Source organism: Triticum dicoccoides, chromosome 1B (assembly GCF_002162155.2).
Source record: "Triticum dicoccoides isolate Atlit2015 ecotype Zavitan chromosome 1B, WEW_v2.0, whole genome shotgun sequence".
NCBI classification, from domain to species: domain Eukaryota; kingdom Viridiplantae; phylum Streptophyta; class Magnoliopsida; order Poales; family Poaceae; genus Triticum; species Triticum dicoccoides.
In genome coordinates, this window is record NC_041381.1 from 145,721,011 (window position 1) to 145,737,609 (window position 16,599).

The 16,599-nt window shown below is 41.4% G+C and overlaps 1 long non-coding RNA gene across 1 annotated transcript; it reads left to right on the plus strand.

Moving 5' to 3' along the window:
* The first annotated feature begins 6,013 nt into the window (after nt 1-6,013).
* LOC119302864 lies at nt 6,014-8,821 on the plus strand. Its single transcript, XR_005147774.1, has 3 exons — nt 6,014-6,146; nt 6,823-7,692; nt 8,561-8,821. It is a non-coding gene; the product is annotated as an uncharacterized LOC119302864 (long non-coding RNA).
* The last annotated feature ends 7,778 nt before the right edge of the window (nt 8,822-16,599 follow it).

The window sequence follows — 16,599 nt, forward strand, 5'->3', positions numbered from 1 at the left end:
ATTTGAGACCAATTGGTCAAAAGCTATTCGGGGCTCAAAACCCTAAACTATAACGACCTTTTTGGTCAGAAAGGTCGTAATTTCCTTATACCAAATGGTCATAAAGCAGATAGCACTGGTCCGTTGCCTTATTTCTAGCTGATCACGACCAATATAGATGGTCATAACCTTGTAAATTGTGGTTGGTTGCTATGACTAGGCGCCACCTCATCAGTTTTGCCTATGTGTCATGTCCATGTGTCAATTTTTTCCCTAGGTTGTGAAGCAACCTATATTTCTGTCATTCCCAAAATTCCCAAAAAATCTCATAAATTCTTTGGGTCATATCATCGTCAAATATGTAAAAAACCTTCCTTGCCTAGTTCAAAAATAATTCAACAATATTCATTTTTCTATTCTGTTCAGAACAACACTTTGTGAAGGAAGTGTTATTTATATATTCTTGATTGCCCCCAAAATTTTTGGCACTATTTCCTATCCAAATAATTACCTCATGACAAAACTCAGCTCCATTTGCCCAGTAAATCTTCCTCGGCAAATTTCCAAAGTTTTTGTCCACCTAGAACCTTTGTGAAAGAAGTACTAGCTATGCATATCCTAATGAGTTGAATTTTGGCCACATATTCTAAATGCCTATGTAACTTACCTACAGCAAATTTGAGCTCACTTCATTTAGCCAATTTCTCTGACTAATTTTCCAAAGTTTATGTCTAGAGAAGAGCATTGTGAAGGAAGTGCTATTTATATATTCTTGATTGCGCTCAAAAAATTTGGGCACTCTTTCCTATCCAAATCATTGCCTCGTGACAAAATTAAACTCCATTTGCCCAGTAAATCTTCCTCGGCAAATTTCCAAAGTTTTTGTCCACCTAGAACCTTTGTGAAAGAAGTACTAGCTATGCATATCCTAATGAGTTGAATTTTTGCCACATATTCTATATGCCTATGTAACTTACCTACACCAAATTTGAGCTCATGTCATTTAGCCAATTTCTCTCACTAATTTTCCGAAGTTTCTGTCCAGAGAAGAGCATTGTGAAGGAAGTACCACTTTGGCATGTCCAAATGGTATCCATTTTCTACAGTGCTTTCCTATGCCCAAATAAACATCCTCCACCAAATTTCAGCTCAATCCATTCATTATTTTGATCCCAGCTTCAACATTCGTATTTATGTCCAGTGTGGTACTTTGCAAAGCAAGTACCACCTAGGCTCCTCCTTTTGAGCTGAAAATTTGTGAAGACACTCTTCTTAGTAACTAATCATCCTTAGCCAAAACTCGTGCCCATTAGCCATGTGCATTTCCTGTACCGCTAATCAAACACTTGTCTGCTAATTCATGTTTGAGCATAGTTCGGTCTCCTCGTGAGAATCTTATTTTGTAATTTTCTTCCTAGCACGTACCTGGGGAGTTCCGAACCCACTAGACATGCCTAGGCTGTCCAGAATGCATGGAAACGCCACGGTCATGCGGTGACCACGCGTCAGGCATGCGAGTTTGCACACTCTGGAGTTGGGGCCCTCGGCAACTGTCCAAACCTCGATGTATCGCCACCAAACCATGTATTTCTGATTAAATAGATACTTATGTACCAAGAAATGATTTTTGTAAAAAATAAAGAGCAAACTATGAGGCAACTGCAGTTCAAATTTGACCCGCTTCCTACTGAATCGGCGGAAATTTGTCTTTTTCATGAGAGGTGGATCAAAACTTTTCACACCCAACCATTTGGTCAACTATGCATTAAATACATCCTAGTATTTTAGAAAATTGATTTGGTACAATTTTGCAACAAATATTTGGTAGGTCATTCACGAAAAAAGCTCATTTTGGGCACTCGAAAAATGGAAAATGATTTTTTCGTGCAAAGAAAATGATAAATTCCTTAGGCAACATTGTTTGTCATTCCAAGTTGCACCCTTGTGCACAATATGAGATCATTTGAATAAACTATGCCATGAATCTGGCCATAAGATTGATCATTTGGCTTGAAAGCCATGAATCTTCATAGCTCATTTCTGAGAACACTTTTTTAAAAGAATTGCCATATTACAAGTTTATTATTTTCCTGGTAACTTGGTCACATATAATGACACTATGCGAAGGTTTTCCAATTTTTCGTTTTTTTTTGAATTTTTTATGCCTGTTTCAAAATGCGGCCAAAATGGCGGGCATGACCGTTCCTAGCTAGTGGTTGAATCTTGGTATTTTTTGGTGTTTCTATGATTAAATAGATACTTATGTACCTAGAAATGATTTTTGTAAAAAATAAAGAGCAAACTATGAGGCAGCTGCAGTTCAAGTTTGACCCGCTTCCTACTAAATCGACAAAAAAATGTCTTTTTCATTAGAGGTGGATCAAAGCTTTTCACACCCAACCATTTGGTCAAGTGTGCATTAAATATGTCCTAGTATTTTATAAATTTGATTTGGTACAATTTTGCAACAAATATTGGTAGGTCCTTCACAAAAAAGCTCATTTTGGGCACTCAAAAAATAGAAAATGTTTCGTGCAAAGAAAATGATAAATTCCTTAGGCAACATTGTTTATCATTCCAAGATGCACCCTTGTGCACAATATGAGATCATTTGAACAAACTATGCCATGAATGTGGCCATAAGATTGATCATTTGGCTTAAAAGCCATGAATCTTCACAAATGATAGCTCGTTTCTGAGAACACATTTTAAAATAATTGCCGTATTCCAAGTTTATTATTTTTCCTGGTAACTTGGTCATATATACTAACACTATGTGAAGGTTTTCCAATTTTTTGATTTTTTATGCCTGTTTCAAAATGCGGTCAAAACGGCGGACATGGCCGTTCCTAGCTAGTGGTTGAATCTTGGAAACATTTTGGTGTTTCTATGATTAAATAGATACTTTTGTACCTAAAAATTATTTTTGGGAAAAATAAAGAGCAAACTATGAGGAAGTTGTTGTTCAAATTTGACCCGTTTCCTACTAAATCAGCAAAAATTTGTCTTTTTCATGAGAGGTGGATAAAAGATTTTGACACCCAACTATTTTGTCAATTGTGAATTGAATATGGCCTAGTATTTTATAAAATTGATTTGGTCCAATTTTGCAACAATTATTTGGTAGGTTCTTCAAAAAAAAAACCTCATTTTGGGCACTCGAAAAAAGGAAAATGATTTTTTCGTCCAAAAAAAATGAAAACTTCCTTAGGCAACATTATTTTCCATTCCAGTATGCACCTTTGTGCACAATATGAGATCATTTCAACAAACTATGCCATGAATGTGGCCATAAGATTGATCATTTAGCTTGAAAGCCATTGATCTCCACACCTGATAGCTCGTTTGTGAGAACAGTTTTTTTAAAATAATTATAGTATCAAAAGTTTATTATTTTTTCTGGTAACTTGGCCACATATAATGACACAATGCGAAGGTTTTCCAATTTTTTTGATTTTGTTTTGATTTTTTCATGCCCGTTTCAAAATGCTGTCAAAACGGCGGGAATGACCGTTCCTAGCTAGTGGTTGAATCTTGGAATTTTTTTGGTGTTTCCGTGATTAAATAGTTACTTAAGTACCTAAAACTAATTTTTGGAAAAAATAAAGAGCAAACTATGAGGCAGTTGCAGTTCAAATTTGACCCGTTTCCTACTAAATCAGCAGAAATTTGTCTTTTTCACGAGAGGTGGATAAAAACTTTTGACACCCAACCAATTGGTCAATTGTGCATTAAATATGGCCTAGTATTTTAGAAAATTGATTTAGTCCAATTTTGCAATAATTATTTGCTAGGTTCTTCACAAAAAAACCTCATTTTGGGCACTCGAAAAATGGAAAATGACTTTTTCGTCCAAAAAAATGAAAACTTCCTTAAGCAACATTGTTTGCCATTCCAATATGCACCCTTGTGCACAATATGAGATCATTTGAACAAACTATGCCATGAATGTTGCCATAAGATTGATCATTTGGCTTGAAAGCCATTGATCTCCACACATGATAGCTCGTTTGTGAGAACAATTTTTTAAAATAATTATTGTATTACAAGTTTATTATTTTTCCTGATAACTTGGCCACATATAATGACACAATGCGAAGGTTTTCCAATTTTTTATTTTTTTTGAATTTTTCATGTTTGTTTCAAAATGCGGTCAAAACGGCGGGCATGACAGTTCCTAGCTAGTGGTTGAATCTTGGAAAAAAATGGGTGTTTCTTTGATTAAATAGATACTTATGTACTTCAAAATAATTTTTAGAAAAAAATAAATAGCAAACTATGAGATAGCTGCAGTTCAAATTTGAATCGCTTCCTACTGAATCAACGAAAATTTGTCTTTTTCACGAGAGATGGATAAAAGTTTTTGACACCCAACCATTTTATCAATTGTACATTAAATATGGCCTAATATTTAAGAAAAATGTTTTGGTCCCATTTTGCAACAAATATATGGTAGGTCCTTCACAAAAAAACTCCTTTGGGGCATTCAAAAAATGGAAAATGATTTTTTTGTTCAAAGAAATGAAAACTTCCTTATGTCTTCCATGCTTCTTACTTTTACTGAAAACTAGATCACATTTGGTGACACAATGAAAAGGTCTTCCATTTTTTTTGAATTTCTCAAGTCATAAAATAGCTGACATGATTTAATACATTATTTCTAGTCAACTATGACTAATTTAGATGGTCATAACGTCGCACACATGTACTGCATTCTGATTGGTCCGTGGGCATCTCACGCGGATCATGCATCAGCACCGTAGGATGCTCGCGGATCCAACGGCCCAAACCCACCTGAGTCGAAACCCTAGGTCTGTCCTCATGGACATTTTCCATCCACCCCCGCCTCCTTTCTTTCTCTCATTCCTCCCTCCCTTCTGTCTCTCTCTCTCTCCACCAGTGAGCCCATCTACTCTCCCATGCTCCGATCAGGAGAACTCCTCTGAGAGGTGGAGCCGCCACCCCCAACCTCTCTCTCCGACTTCGATCCGCCGCCGCTCCAATCCCGATCCCCATCCCCATCTCCACCCCCACCGTCGATGACCCTCACCTAGTTCGGCCCCAGATCGAGCAGGCGCTCCCAGTCTGGTGACGGTCGTGCCCACGCCAATTTGGACCTCGATTCCTCACGTAGACCCGGCGAACCCACCCACCAAGCACATGTAGTGCCCGCCTGCTCCCACCCCACCCCTCGCGCCGATGATAATCGTTGCTCTTCTCCCCCTCCCGGAGATGGTGGTGCCGCTAGACCTCGCCGTGACCCTGATGCGGGTGCTGCAGGACCCGCTCGTCAGCCCGCGGTGCCACACGCTCTTTCAGGAGGGCGGCATCGACGACCGCCTCCTCATCATGCTCTTACTCATGGCCGAGCGCCTCCACCCCACCTCCCTATGGAAGCCGTAGGCTCACTCACGCCTTCTTCCCCTGCTCTGAGCTCTGAACCACTGTTAACCTTTGGGGATTCTGCTTGTTGTGTCTGCAGGTACTTGGATGTGCTCGATGACGAGGAGCTCCGTTTGCTTCAACGACGAGGAGCTCGCCGAGGGGGAAGGGATGATGTTGCATCGTGCGACCATCATGCAGGTTCGTTAGCTGCAAACTGCAGACTGCTGCTTCTTTGTTGGATTGGGCATTGGGAGAGTAGTACATTGGTGGAGATGAACATAATGGGGGCTTTTGTTTCAGAGAAAATCATTACAAAAGTTACCATGCGGTTCCCGGCCAGTTCGTTAGAGATTCTAGATCGGGTTGTTCCCCGTGTTCTTGTCTTCTGCGGGCTCTGATCGTTTGCATCGCTGGTTGTTTCTGTAGGTTGGCGGCCGGCGGTAGGATGACGGACAAGGCGGGATCCCGCACCGACAACTGTAGGCTAGTGCCCCGACCCAGCCCTTCCCTCGCTCCTCGTCTCCCCAGTATCATCTTGTTTCATTTCCCGTGGTGGTTCTGCTTGGGTTCTCCTGCTGCTATTGTCTCGCGTCGGCTTCTGATCCTGTTTGGTCTGCTGATGCTGTTCCTGTGGCGGTGGCACAGGCTCGCAGTGAAGAAGAGCAAGGCCGACAAGGACCCCAACAAGCCCAAGCTCCCCCCGAGCGCCTTCTTCATCTTCGCAGGGACACCTTCAAGAAGGAGTACAAGGAGAAGCACCCGACGTGAAGCAGGTCTCCGTGGTAAGCTTCTCGGTCCCGTTCCGTTCGCCCCCGCCTACATGTTTGTTTAAGTGCAGCTACTCCTGGGTGGTTGATCTGTGCATGACGCTATACGCTTGGTTAGTTGGCCAATGTATATGATTGTATTTAGTATCGACGCATGCATACTGAGTTGGGCAAGGGCCCTAGCACACGCTGACGCTGTACATATACGAAAGAATATATTGAGATCATGAAATAATGTTAACACTCATAACTTTTCGTGCCATTAGCGTTTTTATCACACAAGACTTGCATGTTTTTGCTCAAGCTTATACATTAAAGCTTTTCTTGCAATCAGTATAGCATTATAAGTTTATAACCTGGAAGGGAAGGCACCTCGCAACCGCTTGAGCAGCAGTGCAGCACCATACCACAATGAGCTCCCTAATTTGGATAGAACAGGGCTACTGTTCTTACTTCTTACTCATTTGCCGCCTAATTCATATGGTTCTGTTGTGAACCCATCCTAATTGCCAAAATATTGCATCATTATATGCCATAGAAGAACCATACAAATCAGTTATCCTGGATGACCGCTATGATTTGCTTTTGGTGTATCATGCTATCTTTTGAACTTTTACGTCTTATCATGTATTTCTGTTAGTCATTCGGCTAATTAGTTATTACTAATAAATATCAATGCTTTCTTACACAGGTTATTTCCCAATGATGGCCAGGCAGTGGCAGGAATCACTTGCTTTGGTGCTAATGACTACCCAACTATCTATGTTCGATCATTAGCTACCAAGCCATTTCATTGGTCTTCGGTTCGACCATTGCGTCTTCAGTAGGAATGCCTTGCTCGAAAATTATGTAGCATCAAAACTGCTGGATGCCCCCTTAAACCTTTCGATTCCTTAGTATGAGAATAATATACATAAGGAATTATGTGCTGGCTCCATGGTTTGCTAATTGCTTTCCTTGCTCAATACTGATCTCACGGCCACTATAGCTATATTATGCCCCTGCCTCAGCACTGAACTTAATGTAAACTTGGTTCAGTTTTTTTTTATATTATAAACATGCTAAGAAAAAGTTAGGGAACCGCGGGCCAAGGCGCGCTAGAGGTCTAGTGTCTATGAAGTGGTGTGCTTGAAAACCAAGGAACACTTCTAATCCTTGTCGGTGTTCTTTTTATTGTGGTATAAGATGAACTAGCTCATTATTGTTTGGTGATTGGTTTGAACACATGTTCTTTTTCTGCAGAAATATGTTGTGGTTCCTTGCAGAATAAATAAGTAACCATCATAGATAATCATGTAAAAGTAAAATTCTTGGAATTATTGTTTTCATGTTGTATAATACCTATTTATTATTTTACTGCTGATGTGAGTTAATCGTACTCTATTCCTTTTATTGAGCTACTCCACTACCTCCTCCAGCGTCTCTGCGGGGGCGCCCGACGGTGGGCAAGTCGTGGATGTAAATAGACCTGCTGCTATCGACTGTCTTCCCGGACCACGTCCCCAAGCTGCTCCTGCCACCGACCCTCCTCAACTTTGCTCGTTGCCCGCTGCTGCTGCAGGTGAGACAATTTCCTCGATCTGTCGCTTCTTCCTCCTGGCATGGCCATATGTGCTGCTTCTTTAACTCCCCTAGTTTGGGTGTAGCTGCAACTAGTGTATTTTGGGAGTGACCTGCTACACTGCTGAGGAATTCTGCTATCATTCTCTTGCACTCTGCTATGCATCTATTGTTTACCTTAAATGCAACTATTGGTGCACTTGTTAAATGCCATTATTTGTGCTATTTTCTTTCCTTTGCATGCATGGTTATACAGTTTGGTGCCCCCATGGCCTGAAATGCATTAAATTGTGGGCGTGTGCTTGATATCTTGATATCTTGTTGCTTAGGGTTTTGTTTCGGGGTTTCTTAATGTACTCGTACTTAATAGACTGCACCACAGAGGTCACCCTCATATGGATGAATCATTATCCCGTTTCTTGTATACTTGAGATGTTCCTAACGAATAATTTACTAGACAAACAATCTTGTTTCTAGTAAGAATTCTAGCATGCCAAAATATGTCGTCTATGTATGCTTCGGTTAATATGGACCTGAATGGCAAGGGCTAGCCAACCTACTTAGCTAGATTAACATAACAGGAACAGTACACAACCGGCCAGCTCTTGTTTGCATTGCTGCCACATCGGCTAGCTAGATGCGACTGCTTAAGGGCTAGTCAACAAATTTTACAGCATTCTGTGTTGTAGCCATACACTTGCTCTGTATTTTGAATACTCTAAAAAACTCTATTAAATTAAAACCATGGTATTGTGTACCTGCCAACTAATAGTAAATTACTGCAGTTTTTAATACTTTGGTTTTTCTGATACTTTGCTGTTAGATTTACTTTTATTTTGTTCCTAAACATTTTGTTCTACAATGTGCAGATGTTGGCCTTTCATGTTTCTTTGTGATCTTCAGGACAAAGAAGTTGGATGAAGCATAGTTTTACCTCATTGAGCTAGTTCTGTGAGTAACGAAGTCCTTGTAGCAGAACTTGTATGTGTGCTAGTTCTGGGAGCTACTTCATTGGAATAATATTGATCCTATTTGTGTGTTATATGATGTAGCAGAACTTGTAGGGCTCATGTGATAGACTTGGGCTGATACACTTGGGTTGTATGTGTGTTATCTAATTGTAAACTTGATGGTGGTCACATTTTTATGTATGTTATATGATGTAGCAGATTGCTTCCTGCTGTTATTTGAAATATTGTGGTTGTTTTCTGTATTTGCATATTGAAATATGAAGAACATGACCTTGACAGTAGGGTCCCACAAACTAGAATGTCACATTTGGGACCCACTTACCAGAATTTGACAATTGGGGTGCATTAAAAAAAGAGAAACAAAGGCTACGGCCCAAAAATAAAAAAAGACTACAATGTTGGGCTAGGCCCATGAAATCAACCAAAAATTGACACAAAAAATATATAAAAAGGCTGAATTGTTGGGCTCGGCCCATGTAAAACACCGAATTGGACCAGGCTGAATCTTATCAACGACCTTTACAATTGGTCGCAATTTTTCCACGTCAGATTGCCACGTCAGATCCGACGTGGCCTGGGAAGACAGCCAGTGACCAAAACAGAAGGTCGTAGAATCCATGACCTTTTGTTCTCGTCATTGACTTACATGACCTTATCACAAAGAAGGTCGTTAATTTTAGTTTATGACGGCCAACTTTTGACCATCTGTTTTTGGTCAAAAAAAGGTCGCAAATGGAAAACAATGACCATCCGGTGACCAATAGTGATGGTCGCAAGTTGACGTATTTCTTGTAGTGACGGGCTATATAAAGTGATGCTCGCGGCGCTTGCTGTAGGACATAATTATTGTGTTGGCAATGTCTCTGTATTTCTTCCTCTTCTGATATATATTAGGTTTCTTGCTAACATCTGTTTCATTGCAGCTACTAGATCTTAAGACTATTTCTGCACTAAAGTACATGTTGAATTTCTCTACAGACTTGGTAATCTCTATATCTCTCTTGCTTGGACTTCTCTATTATTGTGTTGGTAATCTCTATATCTCTCTTTTAGGTATGTATGAAGCTCTATTGAAATATGCTCTTTCACAAACTTATTTGAACCCACATATTTGGGCACATTCAAGTTACGAAGTACAAAGAGAACTTTATTTGTTTTTGATATAGTATTTTGAGGCTGATGGGAAACTATTACCAATACTATGTGGACTCCCTAAGATCATTGCCATTGTACGCCTTCTAATCCTTAACTATATATCTGTAGAGTGACCGTATGTAAAAGAATTTCGCAAGATCCGTCTTCTCCGATTGCGTCTTGCAGTAATGAGCCTAAAGTAAGTCCTACTTCATTCAGAGATGCTTTTTGGTCTCTACACTCTAGAACGCTGTGTTTTCTCTCCATCTGAACTTCTGTATCATTTTCTTATTATTATGTTCAATGCTGCTATATACACAAGTTTGAAAATATTTTCCTTGCGTTATGCTGATAAATTTATTCTTTAGTATATTTTCTCTTGAGATTAATCTGTATTACGACAAAGTTATGTTGGCGGCTGAAGGTTTCCTGACATGATAAGAGCTATTGTGTCCTTTTGCGAGAAAATTCAACACAATATGCTTTATATGGATATCCGTACTCTTTTACATAAGTCACAATTATCATCATTCTTCATAAAAGGTAGTACACGCCTCGAACCATTGGACACAAGTCATTTAGTACTTATGTTTAGTGCGTTTTACTAACTGATAGTCTCTGCAATGTAAAGCTACTCTGGGTCAAATTCTACATTCCCACTTCTACAGAGAGCTTGATATTTAGCCACCCGTTTAGTCAGTGATATGTCATTTTTGTGCACTCTGATCTTTTCAATCCGAGGTGCACCTGTAGATATTAATAAAGCAAAAAGTTTCACGATACCATATGAAAGACGTTTTTATGAATTCTCCAGAGATATGTCTCCTTTAAATTTTTATGAATTCTCACTACATAATAATAATATGCAAGTGTACCGCCACCCAGAGGACGTTTCCCCTTTGTGTTCTAATACTACATGTGTTTTCGTACTACATATCATAAGAATTTGGTGAATACTTGATGGTGTTGTCCTATGTATGCTTTGTAGGCTGGAAGAAACTTCACCCATATGTGATGACTCATGAATAATTATTCATATTTGTACGATGATTTGGATATACTGCAGATGTTTACTTGAACAAGTATGTTATCTACCTTTACTATGACATAGTTGTTCTAACAATACTCACAAGACAAATTCTGTGGAACATGTTCTAACAATATCTTCAGCTAGCAACTTTGTTCCAGTGAATGTTATCATTTCCTACACAAAGAGATGGATTTTGAAGGCTTTGTACTGATAATCTAACTAGAATTTAGTAAAACATGGAAGATATAAACAAGCAAATAATATTTTTAACAAGGTATGAAATAGTATGAAGAACAGTTGACAATTGTCCCTTCTAGATGAAAACATGTTGCTACAAATCATAGTTTGCCCCATGAAATATTTTTGCACATTAATATTTGTAAATAGCCTATTCTTGGTGCATTAATTGGGTATGTGCGTCTGCACGTGCAATTTTATTAGTCTTAGATGTGACATAGTTATTGTTGGAAATATTAGCACTTTTCCAATTAGACTAATCCACGAGTAAACAGTAAGCATGACAAATACAGTATGCATCTCATACCGATACCTAAGCATACTAGCATGTACAAAGCATAGAAGCAAACCATCTATGAGCAGCACATATACGGCTAGCATAAGTATGAGTAAACGAGGGATGAACATATCATACCCTCCGGTTGGCCAGGCCAACGCGGCGGCGGCAGCAGCAGCCTCGGCGTTGTTCATGGCCTTCTTCTTGGCGACTGCATCGTCGGCCATGGTGTTGATGCAGGGGAAGTAGTGGAATCAGAGGCAGACGGAGTTGGGGACGGATCGGGAGCAGTCGCGTCGAGACGCTCCCCAAAAACCTTATTGCCGATCTCCCGGGCAGGATCTCGAACGACAGGGTTTCAGAGGCACCTACTCTCCCGACCAACCGTGCACGCGGTCGTTGGGATGGGATCGCCAGAGGCAGCATAGAGCAAGGAGCAGTAGGTGACGGCTAGGTTACGCGAGAGGGAGTCAGTGAACCGAACTAGGTCACTCCACTGGCCAGAGTCTTCTTATATAATCTGTTGGGTAGAAAGTCATGGGCCTGGGCGGAGGCCCACGACCGAGTCGACGCACTCCCGGGAAGGGAGTCGTCGTTCCCGAAGAAGGGGCGGACACCCATGAATGGAGTCGACGAATCCAGGGAACGCAAGTCAGCCCACAGTCCAACGTCTCGGACAGTGGCCCACTTGTTAGCGACTCGTTAATTAACCCCTGATTAATTAATTCATTCCTGAGCGACAAAAATAAGTTTTGGCTCGGCTCATTCCCGCAACCCATGGCTCGCGCGTGTCGGGACGAGGCGTGGCGACGCGGGCGGCGGCGGAGGAGGAGCACACGTGTACCACTCCTCTTCCCAAGCTCCCAATGACAAGTGCCAGAGTAGCCCTTATAAAGGGGTCTCAACTCTCCTCAACTAGCAAGGTGGGACTAAACTTTCCACCACCTACCATACCATACATGGGCATCAAGATTAACCAGGAATCATTGTTCATATGGGCCTAAAACCCATCTATAATTCAACAACCCCCCACCAGATCTCGAGGCACATAAGTTTGTCAACTGTTCCAAACAATGTTTGATATATCAAAAATTTCAGTGGAGACTGTTAAGTTGAACTTCCACCTAGAGCAACAATATTAGACTTCTTCACAACTGAAAATTGGACTATGCCTTCAATTGTCAGTTTAGTGTGCAGAAGTTTCGCCTATTGTGAGCTGATACGTGGTTGCCGAAGGCTAAACCCCACGGGTGGAGCTTATTAGTCATACTCCATACCTTCTCATGAGCTTCCTAGTGATTACCCAATCTCATACACCGTGACCAGCAGTTAGGCTCACATAGGTGTCTTCCTCCAAAGAATGCTCTGTAGGTTAGCATTTTGCTTACATAAGCTTTGGAACACATTAAGAAAAAAGTCAGCCTGCCTTACAAAATTGAGAGTATTAGTGCATCTCCAACAGAGTGGGTTAATTAAGGATACTCTCCTCAGTTGACCGCTGGATTGTTTTCCCAGGTCTTAATTCATGGGATCTCCGATCACATAGGTTGGGTTACCCCCATGTAAACTTACGTGGGTCTCATACCCATCTCCCTGATGCATTTTCTATCACGATCCGTGATAGCCCTTTCATAAAAGGGTCTGCCAGATTCCTAGTCGTCTGGATATAATCCAACGCTATTACTTCGGAGTTTCTTGATTTTCTGTCAGATTTCAATCTTCTTCTTCTGTGCTTTGTGGATTTCATGTTGTCCTTTGAACTCTTAGCCTTGCCAACCACCGTTTGATTGTCATAGTTCATAAGGATAGCCGGCACTGGTTTATAGACCACCGGCAAATCCACCAAAAGCTCTTGAAGCTATTCTGCTTCGACGCATGATGTGTCTAATGTTGTGAGTTCTGCTTCCATAGTCGATCTGGTTAAGATCGTCTGCTTGCAAGACTTCTAGGAAACAGCACCACCACCAAGTGTGAAGACATGTCCACTTGTGGCTTCATCTCATTAGCATCATATATCAAATTCGAATCACTATATCCCTCAAGTACCATCGGGTACCCGGAATAGTGAATTCCATAGTCTTGCAAGTAACGCATCACTTTCTCAACAACATGCCAATGCACATCTCCCGGATTGGAAAAAACCTGGCTCAGTTTGCACACAACAAGTAAGATGCCAGGACGAGTAGCACATGTTAGGTACATCAGTGAACCAACCACTTGAGAATATCTCAGTTGATCTACAGTCATGCCTTCGAACTTTCGAATCCGCACACTAGGATCATGTGGTGTTGCAGAAGGTTTGCAGTCCGAATATCCAAAATGGCTCAAAATCTTCTCAACATAGTGGGATTGCAAAAGTGTAATTCCACCCTCAGAATTTCTTAGTAGCTTGATGTTCAAGATAACATCAGCCGCTCCTAGGTCTTTCATCTCAAATTTATGAGATAGAAAAGCCTTGACCTCCTCAATGACCTTGAGGTGGGCCCCTAATATCAGTATGTCATCGACATCTACACTACTATTAAACAATCAAACAAGAACTTTTTTATGTGCAACCTGCAATTAGTCCCACAACCTCGCACGAACCAATCAACACCACACGTTTAGGCTCATCATTCTAAATCTAACAGCCATCATTGATCTAATCGCGATTTGATGTACACTTAGTAATTTACCTTGGCTGAACATACTCCACCAACAGGAAAATCACCGCGTCCCCGGCCCCTCCCATCGTGTGACCATTGGAGAAAAATGGAAACTGGTCGCCCTCGCCTCCCTTCGCCCACAACCCCGATGCCTTCCTTTCTTCCACAGCCAGCACACCGCACGACAGCCGGCAACCCCATCTCCTCCTTGTCCTCCATCACCTCCTTGTACCGCGCCGTCGAGTAGGTGGATGCTCCTCCGTCAACTCCTTCACGACCATCCTGTCCTCTTTCCTATTTGATATCTGATTGTCCTCCTACACGCCAATTCCCTGCAACATTGTGGCCGCCCTGGTCGCGATCCCGCCGCCGCCCCAGGAACATGCTAGCCAAGCCCGCCTCTGCCGAGGCTGCTACCATGCGAGCCTACCGTCGCTGCTCGAACCGGCTTCATCTGAGCCCTCCGCCACGCGAGCCCACATCTGCCGAGGCTGCTACCACGCAAGCCTATCATCGCCGCTCGAACCGGCTTCAGTTGAGGCCTATGCCACGTGAGCCCACATCTGCCGAGGCTGCTACCACGCGAGACTATCGTCGCCGCGCTAACGGGCTTCAGCTAAGGCCTCTACCACGCGAGCCCGCATCTGCTGCACCCGCCGCCGCGTGAGAGCCTGCCCGCCACGTGAGCCCGCCTCCGCGTGAGAGCCTGCCCCCACCGTGAGTCGTCCTCAACGTGTTTGCCCAACTGACGACACCGCTGTATGCCGAGTCACCCTAGCATCCATCTAGAATAGGCGAGTCCGGCCGGCCACAGACCCTACCACGATAGCTGATCTCCTTGTGTGTTGTTTTATTGAAGGCATGTTTCCACCATTGCGTCGTGTATGGCATATCGAAGAACATACACAAAGCACATACTTCATGATTTCACCAAAATCTGTAGGCAAATGTAGCACATGCAGATGCAGAAGATCAGCTTTCATACGTGATTGTATTTGATGCATATGTCGTAGTTGTAGAATAAAAACCTTTCTACAAAAAAAACAATGATATAAGTTGCTATTCTTTATTACACTTCAGGTTCACAAATGTGTCCCTGCTCTACAGAATTATGAATCTTTTGTGTATCATCCTTTGGGTTTGTGTGGGTGCTGAATGGATTCAGAGTAAAATACAAAAGATGTTGAAGAACCATATCATCCTTTGGGTTTGTGTGGGTGCTGACAGGTACCATCAAAAGGACACTTTATTGCTCCTACCCTTTGAATTGTGTGATCATTCCTTAACAAGTGCAATTTTTCATCCTTTTGGAATTTTGGATGCAAGGGATGGTATTTCATCAAAGATGATTTTTGGCTTGAACGCAGAGGTACGAATTAGCCTCTGAACATCATGTTATCTTCTTTTGACCAATTACTCGAACCAGAGAATTGAATATATTGCGTTCTTGTCTTCTTCCTGGCGAGCAATGATAGGATTTTGTTCAATGTGTCTTATGTACTTGATAGCGCTGACAAGAGCAAGAATGAGGTAACCATCACGGGCTGTACAAAGTGATGCTTGCGGCGCTTGCTGTAGGACATAATTATTGTGTTGGCAGTGTCTCTGTATTTCTTCCTCTTCTGATATATTTTAGGTTTCTTGCTAACATCTATTTCATTGCAGCTACTAGATCTTAAGACTCTTTCTGCACTGAAGTACATGTCGAATTTCTCTACAGGCTTGGTAATCTTTATATCTCTCTTGCTTGGACTTGTCTATTCTATATTACTAAGGTATCTTGTCTTTCAGGTATGTCTGAAGCTCTATTGAAATACGCTCTTTCACAAATTTATCTGAACCCACATATTTGGGCACATTCAAGTTACAAAGTACAAAGAGAACTTTATTTGGTTTTGATACAGTATTTTGAGGCTGATGGGAAACTATTACCAATACTGTGTGGACTCCCTAAGATCATTGACATTGTACGCCTTCTAATCCTTTACTATATATCTATAGAGAGACCATATGTAAAAGAATTTCGCAAGATTCGTTTTCTCCTATCGCGTCTTGCAGAAATGAGCCTAAAGTAAGTGCGACTTCATTCAGAGATGCTTTTTGGTCTCTACACTCCAGAACGCTGTGTTTTTCTCTCCATTTGAACTTTTGTATCATTTTATTATTATTATGTTCAATGCTACTATATACGCAAGTCTGAAAATATTTTCCTTGCGTTATGCTGATAAATTTATTCTTTAGTATATTTTCTCTTGAGATTAATCTGTATTACGACAAACTTATGTTGGCGGCTGAAGGTTTCTTGACATGATAAGAGCTATTGTGTCCTTTTGCGAGAAACTTCAAGACAATATACTTTACATGGATATCTGTGCTTTTTTTACATAATTCACAATTATCATCATTCTTGGAGCAAGTAAATTCTGTTGGTGTTTGTTAGATTTTTTGTCAATCTTCATAAAAGGTAATACACGCCTGGAACCGTTGGACACAAGTCATTTAGTACTTATGTTTAGTGCGCTTTACTACCTGATAGTCTCTGCAATGCAAAGCTACTATGGGTCAAATTCCACATTCCGCTTGTAGAGAGAGCTTGATATTTAGGCACCCGTTT